At 44.4% G+C, this 18770-nt stretch overlaps 1 pseudogene; it reads left to right on the top strand.

Annotated features, from left to right (window-relative positions):
- Positions 1–4742: 4742 nt before the first annotated feature.
- LOC144773757 (sulfotransferase 6B1 pseudogene) lies at positions 4743–5614 on the top strand (annotated as a pseudogene).
- Positions 5615–18770: the final 13156 nt, after the last annotated feature.

Here is an 18770-nt window from a genome sequence, read left to right as displayed (position 1 = left end):
TTACAAATTTAGACATTCCCCCTAATTTCAGTATTTTTGCCGGGGGATTTGCTTTATTTAGGGCTCTAAAAATTCCCGGGGACTCTGTAACTTCCTGGGGAATCTCTGCCGGGTTAAAAGGAAGTGCCTTGCTTCACTCAAATGTTTGCTGAATTGTAGGAGACATTGGGTGTGTGGAGAATGTTCTAAAACAATGTAATCCAGGTAAGCGGCATGAGGCGCCGCCTTTATAAATAGGAAAGGACATTTAGGTCAAGTGCTTTAGTAACTTTTACCGTTTCCACTTTAGACTAAGTTGAAAGAAGTGTGGAATCGGGATGGGCGTCGCCTGAGCAGCCTCATGGAGTGAAATTGATTCCCCTGGCAGGTAAACAGATTTAGAGTACTTATGTCAATTTTGAGAGGCTTTAGACATAAAAACAGTTCACTAATGGAACATTGTTTTCCAACAGTGAGGCGCCTATTACTGACTACAGTCAAGCCATCAGTACAACTTTGCAAAGTCTCTGTGGCAACTAGGATTTCTAACTAAAGGTAAAGTCCGCTCTTTCCTAATCCCTATAGCTTGTGAACACCAGCGCATTGTATAAATTCAGCCATATGTGCGCCCAACGTAATGTTTAGGTCATTAACTTGCCCCCTAGATTTTTCGGCACATCTCAAGACAAATTGAACCGTCAGGCACTTAGAAGAGGTTTCAACCATTCATCTACACACAGGGCGGACACACATCGCGCCGCTTTTAAGGTACTCAATTAAATGCAGTATCTGTTGTACATATTCTTTGGGTCGCAGTTTAGGAAACATAAAATATTCACTTATGGTTTTGTTGTTTTTTATAGATATCAACCTTGTCCAAGTCCTGAGGAGAATCCGTGAATTGAGTGGATTCGAAAGGTGTTGGCTCTTGTGAGCTCGGGGGATTGTGTATATATTGGGTCTTAAGGAATGTAGTAATGAATTTTTCCTCTTGTGTAGGCAACATTGGTTCGAAGACATAACCCCCGGTCTCTTGGCCTAGGCAGGACAATTAACAAGTTCTAGTTAAGAATCTAGAGTCCGCTTGGTGCCTTATGTAAAAACTAGGACTGGTGTTGTACTTTCAATGTAATGTTATTTCACACGATTGTCTAAGTTTGTTTCACTTGTCATTTTTGTTTTTATTTATACAGGATTTATAATGCGCATGGCTGCCTCAGCGACGAGGCGTCCCAGTGCAACCAGAAACCGAAGAGGAACAGGGCGACTTACAAGCGTCCAACATCAGATGGTGGGAAACAGCCATGTTTTTAGGGACTTCCGAAACGTCAAAAGATTAGGGATTACTCGGATGCTTGCTAGGAGGGAATTCCAGAGTTTGGCCGCCAAGAGGCCAAACGAGCGACCCTCTGCCCTCGCTTTTCTTACTCGAGGGACACAGACCAGACCGTGATTGGCGGATCGCAGAGCACGCCTGGGCATATAGGGCTTCAATAAACCCAATAGCCCGATAGGGGCTTAGTGCATCACAATTTTGTACGCGATGCACAGCACCTTGAACTGAATGCATTCTTCAATGGGCGGCCAGTGCAACTTAGAGAGCACACGAGCCACCGACTGAGATCTTGAAGCGCCACTAGCATACGTGCTGCCGCGTTCTGGACCCTCTGCAGGCGTTTAATACTCGCTTTATTGGCACCCAGATACAGGGCGCTGCCTAGCAAGAATAGAGGCTTGCAGGATGGTTTGGCCCACTCTGGGAGGAAAAAAAACAAGCAAGGGACTCAATCCTCTCAGGAGCCCAAAACAAACAGCAGCAACGTCTCTTGTCTGTTTCTCGAATGTTAGTCCAGTGTCGAACCAGACAACCAAGTTCTTTACATCTCCTTAAGTGACGGGGCGGGTTTAAGATGATCAGGCCACCACTACTCCTGGTCCTTCCCATACAGTAGAATCTCGGATTTACTGGCGTTTAATTGAAGGCAGGTAGCCTTCATCCAGTCCGAGATAATCAACAGATCGTCCTTGAACTTCTCCAGGTTGGCGCGGCAACTTTTGGAAAAAGCGATAACCAGCTGAGTGTCGTCTGCGTACGACACCAAGGACAGCCCCCTGCCTCTACCACCTCCGCCAGAGGTCTCACATACAAAGTAAATAAAAGCGGGCTCAGGATGGAGCCTTGAGGTACCCCGTGGCACAGGGCATGTTCCTGAGAATAGAAAGGAGGCACTGACACTTGCAACGACCGCCCGGCCAGGAAGGAACAAATCCACTCCAGGGCATCATCCCTGATTCCAACCATCCAAAGGCGTTCAAGGAGGATCGCATTTGAATTTTTTCCTTTTTAAGTGGAATATATCATTGTGTATAAATTTGTTTTTGCAAATGTGGTGTTCTGTAAATGGACGGTTTCTTTTCTAAGACATGAAAAAATATTTATTTGCTTCGCTAATCTAAATAATTTAAAATAAGCTAAATAAATCAATAAGAACCCTATAATTTATGGTCTAGGGTATTCTCTTTAAAGTGTGCAAACTAGTCCTTCTGGACACACTCTTTTCTCTTACATTCACAGTGGTCCAGTCCAGGAGGTTTTAGGACCCGTGCCTGCTTTGTTCGAAATATGATCTGAAGCAGTGGGTTTTGTCATACCTGACTAGCTCAAGAAGTGATCTTGGAAGTGGCCATGAAATGCTTCAGCTCAGCCTCAAACACCCATCGATCTTCTTTGTGCTGAGTATTTATGGTCTCCCAATAAACTATCCAAGGCTGGTCTATATGATGACGACCGTTCCTGGAGGTGCCATAAAAAGGTGTAACTTTGGAACCTATGCTTTTCCAGTACCCTACATTTCAGCAATATTTCTCAGAACTATACCGAACATTACCTATATAGCAACATGATTGACTGAACTATTGCTATCAAGTCTAGAAGAAAAAACTGACTTGTAAACAAGATGACTTAGTGGTGATTGTTTTACATGGGACTGGCTGTTTCCCGGGCCTCAATCCTAAAACAACAGTGAACTGCAGTTTGCTGTTTGCACAAAATGGATCATAGTTTAATTAACTTGTGGTACTCAGAAACAAAAATGTATTACCCTTGGTATGTTTTGAAGGAATATTTTAATAACAATTAACCACAGGCTTCCGACACTGAAACCAGAAACAATGCGGAAATTGACCCCCCCACCTTAATATGTGACAATTTCAGTGCCATCAAACTTCATCAGCATATTTTCCAGTCACCCAGAAATTGTATGTAGCCCTCTTTACTCCGAGTCTCACCCTTACATACTCTACGTGGCTTAACACTGCCTTGTACATAAGACCCCCTTTCACGCTATGGTTAGCATGAAAGAAGTGGGCAGTGGGTGTTGCGCTGTGCATTCCAATGCAACACCCATTTATTTTGATGCTGCCCCCTATGTACAAGGGTGCGTACATAGGAGGTAGCGCTAAAATTAGGACCAGGTAAAAACTGGTCTTAAGATGGAGAAACGAGGAGAAATGTATTATTTCTCCTCGTTTTTGTTTTTTAGGTCTTGCCTAGCATTGCAGCGCGCATGCGCTGATCGCTCTGCGAGGCATATTGTAGTAGGGTAGGTTTTAGAAGTGGAGTTAAATCCCCACCCATCTTTTTTTATTGGCTGACGTCATCGTTTATGGTAAACGCTGGCTTCTGATTAAAAATTAGACTTCTTTGTTACCACCCTGCCTCCTTTTGGGACCTCCCATCCGGACTGGATTGTTTACTTGCAGCGTTACACGGTGGCCTTTATCTGGTGGGTGAGCACTATTTTTAAAATGGACACTGATGGGGACAATGGCGGCTGCAGCACTGTGCGGTCAAAATGGTATGCTTTTTGTTACTTAATTGAGAGCAGCGTCCGCTAGGGAAACCACACTCACTTTATTTATTTATATTTTGCATTTATGTTGAGCGCGGTGTCCACTTCAGGGACACCGTGCTCTGTTTTTGGGAGGGGGGGTTGTACTTCAAGTGCGGCTCCACGATCGGTTTCTATTTATTTTTTAACTTTAACACTGAGCGCGGCGCTTCAAGAACACCGCGCTCAGTGAAAAAGTTTAAGAAAAGAAAAGAAAACGAGCGATGTGTCCTTGAAGCGGCGCCGCGCTCAGTTTTAAACTGCTCATGGGTGAGGAGAGAGAGGGGGCGTGCTATAATGCCTCCAAGAAAACAGGAACCGAAACCCTATGGGATAATGTGTTAATATTGTGACCTGCTATCCTGCAAGTTGGTTGGTGGGCATGCTCTACTGCCCCGAAAATCCTCTTCAGGGTCAAAAATGCCTATTTTGCAGAAGAGGAGAAGTGTAGAAAAACCCTTTACCTCTGTCTAGATTTTATTACGTCTTCTCATCTCCAGAATAAAAAGGCTGCTCCAGGCTGTTGTGACTGGTGGCGCTGTCCAGCCTCGCACACCCTCTACCCCACTTCCCTCCCTCCGGAGTTAATAGAGAACCCCTCCCCGTCACTGCTCGCCAGTCCCTCTCACACAAACGATGCTGTCAACTTTTGTGTAAAGGACAGAGGGGGCTCTCTGTGTCATCAGTCCACCCTCTCGGCACTAGCACTGTGCCTCACAGCCCTCCTCTCTTCGGCACAGCGCCTCGCAGCCCTCCCTTGCACAGCGCCTCACAGCTCTCCCCTCTACGGCACAGCGCCTCGCAGCTCTGCCCTCTACGGCACAGTGCCGGGTAGCCCTCCTTGGCACAGCGCCTTGCACAGTCTGCACTGAGATGTCAAACTTGAAGAGATTTGGGAAAATAAACGAAACTCTCTCGGCTGCAGTGAAAGACAAGGCTCCGGAAGAGCTGCTGCTCACCTACAATGGGGTGCTGTACCCCAGTATGCTGTGCAGCCCGGAGACTTTCCAGGCTCTAGGAACCTTCGAGCTGAGGGCAGACCCTAAATGCAGTACCATCTGGACCATCCAGATTTGACAGGACATGATTTACAGCATCCATGGCAAGGAGCCACCGCCCCTTATAGCCATGCTTGAAATCGGATCACCATACAAATTTGAGAGTTTAAACCAGATCCCTTCCTCAAGAGTTCTAACGATGCATCTGCAGCGCGGCAACATCCCCAAGTCCATTGAGGTGAACAAAGTGAAGAGTTTGGTGGTGTTTCACAGTCCCAAAGATACGGCAGTGTCGCTGTTCCACTTTTATAATAGTGTGCCTCCACTTCCCAACTACAGCTCCTAGGATGAGTTTTTTTAGCACTTCATGACTGGAAAAGTGTGCTGGAGTTCATATTTTAAACATGCCCTCGTCTGGAATGAACATATAGATGATGAAAATGTGGTGGTCCTGATGTTTGAAGAAATGAAAGTGGATCTGGAGGCAGCAGTAAAGAAAATAGCAATTCTTTGGGGGATACATCTGACCGAAGAGCAGATTCTATGAACACTGAACTAGGCAGATTCAAAGCAATGAAAGAAAGATCCTCTGAGACACATGGATCCATGGGCTTAACCGTTTTTCGAAAAGGTGATGTCGCAGACTGGAAAAACTATTTCTCTGAAGCTCAAAGCTGGGAGATGGATGCAAAGTTTGAATTACAGAGTTTACACATCATTTCCGCCTCCACTTATTGTTTTGTTTAATTTGTCATCGTATTGACATAAAGAGCTTTCTTATTGGTCTGGTTGCATGATTTATGTAGCGCTTAATGCCATTGAAGAGCTCGTCTGGACCTAGGTCTGGACAGATAATTTACAAATACGAATAGTTTCTATCCTTCTGGATGTGACTGCTTGAAATTTACAAAACTCCTCTCTAGTTCTCTCCTCACGATTTACCTGAGAAGAGGCAAAGGGAACTGCTCTGTTTTTTAAGTGGCCAGAGATTTCTTAATTTTGAAAAATGCTCCGTCCCGACTAGGAGCTGTGGCATCTTGACTGATTTCCAACTATGCATAATTACTGGACCTCTGATGCTACTATTTCGAATCACCTGCTAGACAGGAGAGGACCTGGTTTTAGAGAGTAAGGAACTGTGTGATGCACAATTCCTTTTCGAACTTTTGACAAGCTGGAAGAACTTCACTACTGACTATTGACCTGCTGCTACATGCCTATCTACCTGCATTGCTGATCTGCGAGCAGCTTAACAATAAGAAACTAGTGCCAGCCTGTTCCATTCTTATACTTGACCAAGGTCCCAGGACCGGCCCCTACGACAGAGCAGCTGACTCACTACTGGCCCCTGCTACAGGAACATGCAGAAAAGGAGTGGTGACCCAGACCGGAAGCTTACTTCACGTGCCAACAAACCAAGAACTCTTTCCCTGTGAAGGGGCAGTGCGTGGCTAGAAGTGCTTATGCAAGACTGGTTTACCACTCCCAGTTGAAGTCTTTGGTAGTCTGTGCCTGCAAGCCTGACCAGGGCACTGAGCTAGGCCTCTCTGGCAGCAGGGTCCTTTAACTAGGCGGATCTCCAACCCACTCTTGTGCAGCCAGTGTGCAGTACAGTGCACTATAAACATCCATCTGACCTTTAATAGAGAGAGTTGAGGTCAAACACAAGTTTCTATTGTCCTGGTAACCCGATACGTAAACATTTCCCTTGCTCGTGTGCCAGAAAACCAAAGCTTCCTACCTACTCTGTATTTCCCGACCCAAACTATGTAGCTGCAAGGACCAGAGACATTACATAACATCTGTCAAATCAAATCCTTACCGCCCCATCAAAGCTAGCCTTCCATGGACATTTAAGTCACACAGTAGCAGACACTCTAGACCAGGGATCTCCAACTTTTTGCGTCAAACGAGCTACTAATGTTCAATAAATCTGAGCTACTACCCCAAATTAACAGTGTTACTATACTGACCACCTCAGACAAGTTCGATAAGTGTGCATTTAATGCAGAATTACTAGCAGTGGTCACTTCAGCATACCAGGCAAGGTTACCGGCAATAATGTAAAAAAAAGAAAGCTTTATCAAAACTAACTTTTTTGTGGGATAATCAATTTTATTGAGTTTAAATCACACCAAAACAATACATTGGTAGCAGAATCAAACACATTATGACGATTGTTTACAGCCACAGAACTGGAGACAGGGGAGCATAAGGCATACTGCAGGGTAAAATAATGCCCGTAAGGGACATTGAACCTACACACCTTTTGCCCCTCACCTTCTGAAAAAGTTCAGGAAAACCACGGGCTTCAAAGAGGGATTCCTCTTGGGTCCCACACCAGTCAACCCCCCAATTCCACCGCCTGACGCTAGGAGGCTTGGCCTGGGACCAGATTGCTGCAATAGCTCGCTTTGCCACCGCCACCGCTGTTCTGAGGAAGCGCTTATCTGCTCGGGAACCATCTAAGCCGTCATACACCCCCAGGAGCAAGCGCACCGGGTCGTGTAGGACCTCCCACCCCAGGGTCAGTGTAAGTTCCAGCTCCACCCCTGCCGAAAACGCCGCCAGGACCGGACATCACCAGACCATGTGGTAGAAGTCTGCAGGAGTGTGGTCGCATTGCGTGCAACTGGGGGAGGACCGCAGTTGGGCACTGTAAAGACGGCAAGGAATGAGGTATGCTACGTGCAAGTAATAGAGTTGGACTAACCTCAGCTTGGAGGAGGTGATCAGCGTTTTAGGGGCCATAAGGGTGTCCCTCCAGTCTGCGTCCTCCAAGGGGCCCAGACACCACTCCCAGCGGGCACGCAGCAAGTCTAAAGATGTGGGACCATTGTTCGCCAAGGAGCGGTAGATCTAAGACACCCCTCCTCTACCCAAATTCTCCATCATCACCTGGGTTTCTAAAGGGCTGAATTCCTGGAGGGAGATGGGAAACGGAATGTGTAGCGGAGTTCATATCTGAGTTGCAAGTATTTGTAGAATTAAGAGGGGTGGAGGGATAAGCGCTGCTGCAAATCCGCAAAGGATCTGATGTGATCCCCCACCCAGAGATCGACGAGAAGCGAAATCCCAATGCTGTCCCATCGGTTAAAGTCCGAAAAAGATAAGACCTTCCGCAGCCACGTACCACACCACAGAGGCATCTGTCGAGTGAGTTTCCGGTCCCACTTCGTGTGGCGCAATGCCGTGCGCCAATCCAAGAAAACTGTCCTGGTGATTAGGGGGAGATCTTGGGGTATGGGGGCTCCATATAAGTAAGCCTGGAGTTGAGGGAACTCCTTCGAGCGATGTTCCACCTGGTACGCCGGGTCGGACCAGCCGCCCGTGAACCAATCATGGATCAGGATGAGTCTCGTGGCTAGTTAGTAGAGGTGGAGATTGGTGACTCCCATGCCCCCGTCATTGGGAAGTATACGGTAATGCGCTAGGGACATTCGCGGTCTCCCACTCCCCAGAGAAACTGGGTGAGGATACCGTCAATTTCATGGAACCAGCTGCCAGGAAGATGAAGGGAGACGTTTTGTAAAATATACAAGAACAGGGGGAGTACCATCATTTCAAAGAGGGCACTCCTGCCCATGGGGTTGAGCGGGAGGGACTGCCACTTCTGAAGGTCCGCTTTTGTCTTGTTGATCAGGGGCGTAATGTTTAAGGCCCGTCCGAGTTCCGGGAGTAGGGCGATCCACACACCCAACTATTTAAAGGACAGCCTGTGCAGAGGAATGTTCGTTTGCCAGTCAAAGCAGTCCTGCGATGGGTGGAGAGGCACCAGGGTGGATTCGGCCGGATAGACCAGCAGGCCCGAGACCTGCTCAAATGCGGAGAGGACCGCCAGACAAAACTAACTTTTAATACCTCTACATCATAGCAGTCATATATGCAATGCCTCCTGGTACAGAAGGAAGAACATCAGTAATGAAAGTTCTAGGGAATAGCCACTGTGCTAAAAAGTCAAAAAGTTAACAATAGCACCACGTTAGACTTTGGGTCATTCCTTGCTATGTACACGTGTAAGTGAAGAGATTACAAATACTGCCAAAAATTACAAAATCAGAAATGAATAAAATTAAAAAATGCTTGTATTTTTAAGACACCACATCAAATCACAGAAATCTTATTCTCCTACTTCATGTTCTTCATTGAAACTTTTAGATAATACCTGCCACATTTGTACATAATTTTTAAGACGAGCTTGGGCAGCGCATGCGCTGTTCTGCGAGGCATGCTGTAATCGAGTATCGACTTGAAGCTCCGCCCACTCCTGACCCATATTTTTCATTGGCTTGTGTCATAGTCCATTGTAAATTCTGGCTTCTGATTTGTTCATAAGCTTTATAGTCCCTCCTTAGTACAGCCTTCTCTTCATTTGTAACCTCCCATGAGGACTGACCCTTTTATTTCTGTTGTTACACTGTATGACTTATTTAGTCTATAAGCACTATTTTCTTTAATGAGTTCCTCCTACTGCAGGCACGAAATGCTTTCCTGCAACATTCAGTGCACTATGCACGCTTTCACTTTCTAAGCATCCCAAGACAATGGTGGCTGCTTCTTTCAATAGGTTTTGCATTTACAAGAGTTTGAGTTATTGCCATTGTACATGGCAATGCCTTTTATTTATGTGTTAATTATCAAAACAGATACATAAAAGGCATAGGCATTTACAATGCCAATAGCATAAACTCTCGCAAATGCGAGACCTATTGCATCTCAAATGCTTGTTCCATGTGTGCTGCCTTGTGCAGCACACATGAAAAAAGCTAAATGCCATTGTTTGTTTGCGTACAGGAAGGTGTCCCTTCCTGTACATAAACAAACTTTTGAAAAAATGCCTTTTTGCAGGGCACAAGTCCTAAAAAAAGAAGTAGGAGGACTCTCCAAGTTAGGTGGTGTTACAGGAAGTGACATCACAGCAGGAAGTGACATCACAGCAGGAAGTGACAGCACAGCAGGAAGTGACAGCACGGCAGGAAGTGACAGCACGGCAGGAAGTGACATCACATGTGCAGCAGATCTATATTTTGCACATATTGCAAGATTTAACAATTGGAGCTGCTCAGTTCTTAAGCCAATGACTTAAGATCCCTGTATGGAGGAATTAACAGCCCAAATGTAGATGAAAATTTGGCGTACAACTACATTAGTCAAGCCATTGAGTGCTATAAGCGAGGCATACTAAAACATGGCACCATGAACAAAAGCAGAGTTTGTGCGTTGAAAAAACCCCAAAGAAAACCACATGCTAGAAACTACAATAGTGATTACCAAAACTATTACGTTTATTACACTACCTAGAACACCACATTTAAATTTACTGACAAGTTTAATACACTATGACTGTTAGACCTGGCATCATTGGCGTGAGTCTCCCTTCCATTTTCTCGGATTTCCTCCTCTGTTTTTGATATGTTTTTGCTGGTTATATGCTTTGGGCACTGTGCCACTGCTATTCAGTGCCACAGTGCAAGTGCTCCCTATGTTAAAGTGATGCACTAATTAGTGATTCCATGATTGGGTTATTTGATTTACTTGTCAGACCCTAGTGCAGTGCACCATGTGGGCCCAGGGCTTGTAAATCAAATGCTGCTGGTAGGCTTGCAGCACTGGTGGTGCCACCCACAGAAACAGCTTGTAAAATGTGTCTCAGGCCTGCCATTGCAAGGCCTGTGTGCAGTCTGTGGCTGCCATGTCGACTTGGCGAGTGCACCCACTTGCCAGGCCCGAAACCTTCCCTTTTCTTCATATCAGACACCCCTAAGGTAGGCCCAAGGGCAGGGTGCATTGTAAGGATAGGGTAGGACATGCCCTGTTGTGTATAGCATGTCCTATTAGTGAATCACAGCCATCTTCGTTTTTCACTATTGCAAGGCTACCTGTTCTCCATAGGCCAGAATGAGCAGTTAGATTATTACATCTTATAATCCTAACTGACTCAGGGAACATGGTAGAAATTCGAGTTTAGTATTCCTGAACTCAGAATGATAAAATATATATTTTAGTAACGTTGGTTTTAACATTCTGTGTTTGAAAATACCACTTTTAGAAAGTAGGTATTTTCTTGTCTAACTATCCAGGCCTGCCTCTGCTAGGTTGTGTTTTCCCTGCTTGGAGTTTGAGTGACAGGGCTGGGGATTCCAGGAGACAGAATGAGTCAGTCCAGTGGTGAATAGGGAGATCTGCACCTAGATGGGAGGGAAGAGTTGCACCTGGGACCTAAATAGGGCTGGGCCTTCCCTCCACAATGCTGGCTCCACATCCTGTGGGGCGTCTGATGTTCCTGCCCTGCACTGTGAAAGGCAAGAAGAAGTCATGTAAACGGAGTGCTCCAAAACTGATTTGGACTGGGCAAAGGCCCCTCTGCCTTCAGAGAACTAAGAGAAAAGTAGTATAAGTATTGGGACTCAGACCCAAGAACTTTAGATCACTTCTGGGAACAAGGCGAACCTTTTGCCAAGGAGAAGAACCAAGGAAGCTGCAGGAGTTTGGACTGCCCCTCTGCCTGTGTGCTGTTTGCTGGGTTAGCCTGCAGTGGTTTCTTTATTGCCAAGGAAAAGGAGAAGGAACTTTCTAAGGACTTTCATCATCTTACAGAATATTCTTCAAGGGCTTGAAATTGTGCTTGCCTCCTGCTGAAGTCTCAGGGACAAAAGACTTCATCTCCAGCTCCCCTCTGAATTTCCTTGCTGGGAAATCTATCTGTAGAAGCCTGCGTGTCACTGAGAGCTGGAAGCGTGACTCAACGAGAAGCGTGACGCCGCCGCATCTGTAGTTGTCGCATTGCCGGAGAAGTGTGACGCCACATCTCCCAGGAAGCGTGTCTTCGTCGAAGCTGTCTGATATCGCATCACCGGAGAAGCATGACGCCATCGAGAGGGCTGCCATCGAGTCGTCACAAGGCTGCCAGGGTGTGAACACATCATCGTCGCAACAAGGGCGCCATCTCCTTGCATTGCACCAGGATTATCGCATCGAGGCGCCATCTTGCGCATCGCAACCGGGCCGCAGGCCGAGAACCTACGCATCATCCCCGCACCGGTAAGGATCATCACGCATCCCCTACTCTGCACAAGCATTGAGGTGCGACGCATCATCTCCCCCGGAGCACGAAACCGATGCATCTCCCTTAGCGAGCCTTTTGTTTATTTTGCGTTACGCATCTAGGTACTTTTGTGAGAACTGTGTCGCATTTATCACCAACTTGAACTAAGTAACTTCTACCATCTTTAAGTCAATCTTAAGTACAGAATTGTGGATGTTTGTCGTTTGTGGTCTTGTGTTAAGTCTATATAAAGAATACTTCTTTTTCTAAAAGCTGTGTGGTGTCCATCTGTAGTGTTTTTACTGTATTACTGTGTATATTCACAAATGCTTAACACACTGCCTTTGAGATAAGCCTGTCTGCTCGTGCCAAGCTACCAAGGGGGTGAGCAGGGGTTATCCAGTAGTGTAATCCCCTTATCCTGACTTATAAGCAAGGGTCCCTATTTGGACAAAGGTGAATACCATTGCCAACTAGGGACCCCCAAATCTAACAATGACCATGAGACAAAAAAATGCAAGGTGCACTCTGTACAGTTTTAACCTGATACTCTGTACATCTGTTATTGCAGACATTATGGGACATGTTATATTGCCACAGGATGTTTGACCATGGAAAATTTGTGAGACCACTTATAGCAATGAAAACCATTAATTAAAATGCCCATGCGTCTGCATATCTTTTATTGTATTGGGCTGTAGAATCTACCTTTCTAGACTGAGTATCGTCTGCATGGCGATGAGCCATCAACCACCTGTTCACATAAGGCACTGGATTCCAAAGAGGCAGAGGAGGGCCCATGAGGTTTATAAACATTAATGATGAAAGGCGTCCGATACCAAGGCAGTTTCGTATGGGTGACATTATCAAGTGCATTGTGCTAAAACGTGTAAAGTGCAGCTGCACAAAATGGTTTGAAGTGATTCCCATGCAAGGTAGGTATGATATATTTCAGTTAGGATGGCCTTTCACGTTGCAAAGTGATGGGATACTAGTGCATAACTCAAATTAATACAAATAGCTGCCAAGTTTTCAGGATGCTTATGTGTAAGACTCCCCGTTTTCAGTTTTAATTGATTTTTTACAGATAAATACAGAGAGAAAACAATGTGGTTTCTGCCTGTATTTTTTTTTTAAAGTGGATAAATACAGAAAATTGCCCTACTTTTGAATGACTCTCTGTGCTGTCTTTCATGATATAGGCCAGCAGCTTGACAGCACGGAAATTAAAAAAAGGATGACATTTCTTTAAATAATGGCATATGTCAACATACATTTATGGTATAATGCTAGTATTTACAATGGATGTATTGTTATGTAATATTTGCCAGCTTATATAGCTAATACACGACATACATCAAAGTATGAGTGCGCGTCTATCAGGTAAATAAATATGGAAATGTATAGTTTGGCAACTTAATTTATACGCAAAGCACAAAATAAATATTGATGAATACAGATAAAATGGGCAAAAGATAAAGAGGGATAAATACAGACATAAATGTTAAAAAAATAAATAGCATAAAACCACAAGCCCTACTTATGTGTGACATATACATGGTTTCAGTGTGTATGTGTGACACTTAGAGTGACACTTTGCACTCAGAGAAAACTAAGCTATAAACAATTCAGCAATGTGAAGCTCTACAATATTTTGAAACTGCTGCAAAACACCTGAAAAAAAGTTGTGTTGCATACCATGTTCACACATTCAAATGCAATCTATAGTTGTGAGAAATTGGAGAGCAAATACTGATTAGCCAACACATGCTTCAAGCAGAAAAATTTAACTTCTAAAAGCCAGCCAATTAAAAGCGCTAAACAGTTTTCTGTGGCCACCATAATGGGACGCTAAAAAACGTACCTGCAGCACCAGAACGGAGCCGTGAGGGAAACGGCTGGGTGCTTCTTTATTCTTCACCGCGCCGTGAGAGAAATGGCCAGCGAGACCGAGGTGGCTGCAACTACAACTCCCAGCAGCCCCGGGACACAAGGCGCACCCGTGACGCCTCAGCCTGCGCCTGGAGGTGCTAGAAATTCGGCGAGCGCGCCCCGCAGCGCGGGACGAGCGTGGCCGGCACCCGGGTGAAGCCTGGGACAAGGGCGGGCCCGTCTGTGCCCGTCCGGGACCATTCGAGGCCGGGCTGGGCCACCCCCTGACATTGCCGTTTTGAGAACAGTTGGATCGTCTAGTGGTGAGTGGGGTGTCTTTTATTAGTATCTATTGAATGCTTGGGGCAAACAAAAACTATGGACAAACGAAATCCAACCCCCGTAGTACGTAATGCCACTTCTATTGACACTATGTTGGAGAGGGCGATGAATATAGTCAGCACCGATATTGAGCTGACTGAGAGACGATTGTCCCTGGGCCCCACAAAACCCCAATCTGTAATACTAATTAAGAACACTGATACAAGCGACCCTCAACTAATGTCACATAGTTAGGTTGACCCCTGCCCACTCCCACTAATTGGAGAGAACATAGTGGGCGTGGAAGGCTCTGGCCTCACAGGAGCAACAGTAGATTCGGCATCTGGGAGTTGCTCAATTGAAGGAAGGCAGTGAAACTAGCCTGTCCCAAACGGAAACAACCTCCACGCTTGAATTCACAACGCACAGCATTAAATACTTGGATTAGGGGCACGAAGGCCCTAGTAGACCCAGTCCCTAGTAGTGACTCAATTGATTCAGTTTCATTGGATATTTTAAGTAATTCTGCATATACTCAGACGGAATCTACACAGACTGCCCTTTCTAATTTTACACTAGGGGTCACTGCTATGGACATTATTATTGATACACTGTACGAACGTGTTAAAGGGCTTGTGGATTTAAATTTTGCGAAATTTTGGAAGCGCTTAGATCGCTTGGAATCTTTAACCATTAAGGCTAAATCTCCTTATAGGGAACCTAAACAGTTACCTCAACAGGCTAGTCTTCAAGAGAACTTAGCTCAGACTGGGCAACAAGTGCCCCTAATTGCAAAGTTGCCATCTGCCCCCAGTGACACTAATAGTAAAATTAAAGATCCCACAGTTTCAAAAACATGTATTGGATGTGTTAATACTGCCAATACTCAAAATATAACCCTTACTGGCGCCATGTTGCCTCGACAATCCGTACAAGTTCTGTCGATAATAACATAAATGGGCATGTTGAGTTAAATAAGGATGTTTTAAATCTTCCCCCAGCATCCTGCCCGTATGTTCTGATTCTTGCAGGGGTACCCCCATTAGAGAAAAACAAACCAGAGTCCTGGGAACAGTTACGGAATAAAAGTGTGGATTGGCTGGCTAAATATAAAGGGTATAGGAGGTCTGACTTACTTGATATCTTAATGGTACGAAGGGTAGGTCGGGTGGGAGCAGCAGAAATAACTATTGGGGGTAATTGTATTATCATCAATTTCGCCGACCAGGTACCGTTAGATCAATACTGGCTATTAGAGAGAGTAACTGTTCCTTACCCACAAACATCTGTGCACTACCCCTTGGTTTTTTCTATAGACCATCACCCGCACAGCGTCCACTTACTAATCCTTTCTACCAGTCGGTAAATATGTTTTCTGCCATCTCCGATTTAGATACTCTTGATTGACCCCTATCTAAATCACAACCGACTGAATCGGCCCTCATGGTACCCATGGAGAATATTAAAGCCACTATCGACACTGAGGCCGAAAACATTCTCCTAAATGATCACTCCGATTCAATATTATAGGTGCTGAGTTGGAATGTGGCCGGTCTGGCCTCTAAACTAAACATCGAAGAACGGGTCACATGATGAATAAATATGACATCCTTATGTTCCAGGAGACCTGGGCAACCAAAGAGTTATATCTCGAAGGATACAAGTGTTTTAATATTATACCTCCCATCCTAAGTATGGCAGACCCTCAGGTGGCCTATCAATATGGGTTAGTATTGCATCGGGTGGTAGAGTAAAATCAATTCCCACCAAAAACACTAATTTCCAAGCATTATTGTATACACGGGGGTTTCTATTTGTTTTATTAATTTTTATAACAATGATTTTTTAACTACACCTAATGTTTATTTTGTTAACCTTTTCAACTTTATTTCGGATATGGACAATTTGCTGGGAAAGAATAAACCGGTAGGAATATGCTTGGGGGGGCGGTTTCAATGCGAAGATTGCAGGGGGTAATACTGTGAGCCCCACCGAGCATATCTCAGTCATTCTATGCAAGAGAGGATGTGAATTAATAGACCACCTATCAAATAGTATTCTTTTAAATGTTATGGATATAGCAGCTGTAAATATTGAGGATAATCCAACACCTACTTATAGAGGTTTCGGACGAGCCTCAACTATAGATTATGTTTTTATATCAGCATTATTGGAAGACCACCTAGTTCTGGCAGAGGTTAGGGCATCTACTTTTGGGGAGCATAATCCAATCTTAGTCTCTTTTAGGGCGGCTCTGAGGCCCAATATTAGAAAGGAACCAGGGGCTAGTAACATAGAACCCACCACTGACAACCTAAGAGTTAAATGGAAGGGCATGGACTGCCTGAAGGTGTTTCAAAAGATGGTAAAAACCTATCCATCACTTTGTGAGACGTGTCTCACATTGGCCAACTCTAACCCAGAGGCAGTCTCTGCTTTTGTTTTATTATGTGCAGGAATTAAAGAATTGATTTCTAGACCTGTAGCTACACCTAAAGCCGACCCTAGGTGGTTTGATAATATTTGTTCTAAGGCAAACAGGGAACTCACAGCCGCGTTAATAGCTTTTCCCAGAGATCCCAACCTTATTAGAGTGTTAAGACACACTTATAAGAGTGTAGTAAAGCATAGGAAAGATGTGCTTTTAAAAGAGCATTGGAGTAACTTGGCCTGTGCCGCTAAGCTTAATAATACAAATGGTTTTTGGTTAGCCACTAAGTCACTGAGAGCGTTTGGCAATACATCCACCCCGTTAAGCTGCAATATAACAAGTGAAGCGTGGGTAGCTCATTTTTCAAAAACGTATGCTTCCATATCTCAATGCAAAGATATTTTTGGAAATCTTACCCTCATTCAAATTCAAATATCTCTGTCAGAAGTCGAGGATGCAATAAATCAGAGCCTGGGAAATAAAGGCCAGGGCTCGGATGGGCTACCCATCGACCTTATAAAATCTAGGTCAGAGTTCTGGGCTCCCCTGCTACTGAATGTTTTTAATAAGTTAACAATAACTAAAATTCCAAATACCTCGTCCACATCTGTAATCGTCCCCACTTTTATAAAGGGAGATAAATCTAATCCGAGCTGCTACGGACCAATCTCTCTAATCGATAACACTCTTAAGATACTGGGGAGGATCTTATTTAACAAAATCAGAACTTGGGCAGAGGATGGAAATATATTAAATAAATGCCAGTTAGGTTTCCGAACCAATCTTGGAACGGTGGAACAGTGACTGAACCTTAATTTAATTGTAGGGAAATATACCATCGCCCGACACAGTCCTCTCTACCTGGCATTTATGGATCTTACATCCGCTTTTGATTTTGTTAATAGATCCAGGCTTTGGCAATGCCTTTTAGAGTATGGGTTGGATAAAGACTTGGTGCATTTTTTAGCGTATTTACATAGGGACCTAAGGGCTCGGGTGAGAATAAGCATGGATGGAGCAGTTTCAGGGGACATCGTAGTTGGTAGAGGTGTCAGACAAGGGTGCGTTCTCGCCCCACTTTTATTTATTTTATATGTTAATGAGCTACATAATGTACTATATGCAGATGATGCTGTTTTAATGGGGCGAACACCCAATGCTCTTCGAATTTTAGTTAGGGGTTTTGTAGCTTTTATGAATAGTCTGAATCTTTGCACAAATTAAAAAAATCCTTTTTAATGTGTTGCGGCCCTAAAAAAATGTCTCATTAACACTATTACCTTGGGCTCAGACTCTTTGCTACGCGCTCGCACTTTCCCGTATTTGGGTCTACAATTCTCAGATAATGGGTCCTAGACACCGCATCTGGCTTATGGACGGACCACATTTTTTAAAGCAATTAATTCAGTAATAAGTCTTGCTCAACAAAAAAGAATTGAGGTAGTACTGTCCCTACTTAAAATCTATAGGACACAATGTGTACCAATTATGACTTATGGAGCTGAAATTTGGGGTTTCATAAGCCTGAAAAGTGTCCAGGCCGAAGAAAATAGATTCTGCAGGAGAATTTTAGGTCTACCAATTTCATCATCTACTTTTATCTGTCATAATGTATTAAGACTACCTTATTTGGAGGATTATATTAGGTCTCGACCCGCCTTGTTCTGGCTAAAGGTATGGCAAAACCCGGCGGCCTCATTAACAAGGGAGATCTTGGCTGATTGTCTAAAATGTGACAGGGGTGGCGACATACTGTGGCTCACGGAAGTACGGGCAAATTTGACAGCAGTTAACCGTGGCCATATCTTTTATAAACCTGATCAATTAGACAGAATTGATAGAAAGACCATCCGTAAAGTTTTATATAAACATTATGGGATATAAGACATGCACAGGAGTCTTTTAAAGTATCCATAGGACAGTATATATTAATGGCAGAAGAAGGTGGACCTCCATCTAGTCTACCCGTTAGTTATCTTTTAAGAGACATCACTCTTTGGGAGCGAAGTCTCCTTTTTCACCTTAGATCGGGTACAATAAAATATCTGCTGTGCTTCCCCCTGGGTTATCAACCCAATATTGAGGATTTGGCCTGCCCTTGTGGCAATTTAGGAAAACAGTCTATGCTGCATTTCCTGTTTTTCTGCACTTTTTATCAAAAATATAGCATGCAGATATTTATAGCGTTTTTTAGGACAAAGGGAATAACGGATTTTAGGGTTGCTTACAAAATT

This window comes from Lissotriton helveticus, chromosome 8 (assembly GCF_964261635.1).
Source record: "Lissotriton helveticus chromosome 8, aLisHel1.1, whole genome shotgun sequence".
Taxonomy (NCBI): domain Eukaryota; kingdom Metazoa; phylum Chordata; class Amphibia; order Caudata; family Salamandridae; genus Lissotriton; species Lissotriton helveticus.
This window is presented reverse-complemented; position numbering and strand designations above follow the sequence as displayed.